This window comes from Sminthopsis crassicaudata, chromosome 2 (assembly GCF_048593235.1).
Source record: "Sminthopsis crassicaudata isolate SCR6 chromosome 2, ASM4859323v1, whole genome shotgun sequence".
NCBI lineage: Eukaryota > Metazoa > Chordata > Mammalia > Dasyuromorphia > Dasyuridae > Sminthopsis > Sminthopsis crassicaudata.
In genome coordinates, this window is record NC_133618.1 from 77719417 (window position 1) to 77722829 (window position 3413).

The following is a 3413-nucleotide window of genomic DNA, read 5'->3' on the forward strand; positions in this document are numbered from 1 at the left end:
CAAAATGGGTCCATGATTTAGGCATAAAGAGGGAGATAATAAATAGATTAGAGGAACAGAGGATAATCTACCTCTCAGACTTGTGGAGGAGGAAGGAATTTATGACCAGAGGAGAACTAGAGATCATTATTGATCACAAAATAGAAGATTTTGATTACATCAAACTAAAAAGTTTCTGTACAAATAATACTAATGCAAACAAGATTAGAAGGGAAGTAACAAATTGGGAAAATATTTTTAAAAACAAAGGTTCTGACAAAGGTCTCATTTCCAAAATATATAGAGAACTGACCCTAATTTATAAGAAACCAAACCATTCTCCAATTGATAAATGGTCAAAGGATATGAACAGACAATTCTCAGAGGAAGAAATTGAAACTATATCCACTCACATGAAAGAGTGTTCCAAATCACTACTGATCAGAGAAATGCAAATTAAGACCACTCTGAGATACCACTACACACCTGTCAGATTGGCTAAGATGACAGGAACAAATAATGACAAATGTTGGAGGGGATGTGGGGAAACTGGGACACTAATACATTGCTGGTGGAATTGTGAAAGAATCCAGCCATTCTGGAGAGCAATCTGGAATTATGCCCAAAAAGTTATCAAACTGTGCATACCCTTTGACCCAGCAGCGCTACTACTGGGATTATATCCCAAAGAAATACTAAAGAGCGGAAAGGGACATATATGTGCCAAAATGTTTGTGGCAGCTCTTTTTGTTGTAGCTAGAAACTGGAAGATGAATGGATGTCCATCAGTTGGAGAATGGTTGGGTAAATTGTGGTATATGAAAGTTATGGAATATTATTGCTCAGTAAGAAATGACCAGCAGGAGGAATACAGAGAGGGTTGGAGAGACTTAAATCAACTGATGCTGAGTGAAATGAGCAGAACCAGAAGATCATTATACACTTCAACAACAATACTGTATGAGGATGTATTCTGATGGAAGTGGAAATCTTCAACATAAAGAAGATCCAACTCACTTCCAGTTGATCAATGATGGACAGAGGTAGATACACCCAGAGAAGAAACACTGGGAGGGGAATGCAAATTGTTAGCACTAATATCTGTCTGCCCAGGTTGCATGTACCTTCGGATTCTAATGTTTATTGTGCAACAAGAAAATGATATTCACACACATGTATTGTACTTAGACTATATTGTAACACATGTAAAATGTATGGTATTGCCTGTCGTCGGGGGGAGGGAATAAGGGAGGGGGGGTAATTTGGAAAAATGAATACAAGGGATAATATTATAAAATATATATATATATATATATATATAATAAAAAAAAATTAAAAAAAAAAAAAAAAAAGAAACCATATCTTAAAAAAAAAAAAAAAAAGATTAGATATGGTCTTGACAATTTAAAATAAGTCAAAAAACAATGAGATGAAACTTAATTGGAAAAAACATGTTATCCTGCATCTATACTATACTATGATTTGAATATTATATAAGAAATAATTTTATAAGTAGGTGGTCCAGAGAAGGACATCATAATGATAAAGGATCTGGAAACCATGTCATATGAGACATATGAGTTATAAGAAACTGGGAATGAGTGCATGAAGGTTCTAAGATAGACACAAGAGCTAGCTGTAAGTATTTAATAAGTTATCACATGAATAAGGGAGTAGACTTATCTGTATTGCTCCAGAGAACATAAACAACTAGGATCAATGAGTGAGTCATAGGAAAGCAGATTTCATCCTAGTACAAAGACTATTCTAATAATTATTTATTTGAAAAAATGGAATAAGCACTTTTTCAAAGTTCTCCACCACAGGTGTTCAAGCAAAGGATGGATATATACCAACTTCACTATTAATTCTAAGATCTATCTCTAAATTTAAAAATGCAAATACTCCTAAATCAATCCATTAAAAGTGAAGTAGAAATGACCAACATAAAATATTTTCCCTAGAAAAAAATAATAATACTGAAGGAGTAAGTTAATGGATATAAGTGGAAGAAAGATCTAAAAAAGGGAAAGCAAAGTAATAGGTAAATTTACCTATTTATCACCATTTTAGCTGTCATCATCCCTATTTGTACACTTCAATAAACTCTAGATATTTTTCCTAAGGAGGGAAATGTTTTTGCCAGGACTATGAAGTTTGTTTTTTTTAATCCATGCAAATTATGTACACATATATATATAGCTGGCAAGTAAAAGTGGTACATTATATGATGCTAGTTCACATTTTTTTTTGCAATAAATAAAATTGCTTTTTGTGGCTTTGATAAAGCATAGCATCAAAATATCCTTAACATTAATTAAATATTAAGATTAAATATCAGAGTCAAACAATTTTAAATAGCAAGACAAAACTGCCATAATAGTATCTTCAATGAGGGTGTCATAACATCACAATTACTATATTGTAAATCACAAAAAATGCTACTCATAAAGGCTACCTGATAGTTATATATTTTCATTTATGCAAATTCTTAAATAATGATATTTGTTGGGCCCTTTTCATCAAATTTCACTTATTTTTTCCTATTTGTGCTTAACAGCTAAATAACAGTAAAATTTCATAGACATTTAATAAGATGAATAAATTAGGTACCAAAATATATATTATTCCTATATTAAACTACATCCAAACAATCAGGACAATTTTTATAGAAAACATTTTAATTAGCTACAGTAATACATTTCAGCAGGCACATACATAGAAGAAACTAAGTGAGCTATCACATTAGCTTCTACCCACTCATTCCATCTGTTTTCCTTCTCCTTGCTTTGTTTATGTGATAAACTTAATTGGAAGGCTAATTCGCTGTGCAAAAGGCAGTTAATATGTAGAGGTCAAAATAGTAGACTGGAACTCAGAAACCTTAGGTCTACATTAACTTTGGAATAGAAACCATATTCTCAACTAGATAGCATTATCATGGAACATCTATGTATGCTTTTATCCTACAATTGTAAAATGAAGAAAATAGTGTCTCCTCTTTGGCAAACCAATTAGATAAATCAACTGGATAAAATCCGCATCCTTTTAACACTTAGAATATAGAAAGCCCAAACTACTGATATTATCAAGTTGGCAAGCAATTCTATTTTGTTTATTAAGAACTTTTCTGGTGCTGTTTCAGAGGTATCTGGCACATAATCCTTTCAAATAATACTTCACATCCTACAAAGGAGAAATGAATAGCCTATATCTCTTCAAAACCCTTAAAAGAAAAGCACACTTTCTACTTTTACATTTCAACACTTTTCCTTTTTTCTCTATTACAGTTGTAAAACACATTAAAAGGAAGCTTGGCATTTTAACTTAAAATTATTTGTCTCAGGGGAAAAAATGCAAAAACATTTTTTTAAAATATCCAGAACATGAAGAATGGAGTAATCCTCACAATTAATTATCTTGACTAGAAACTA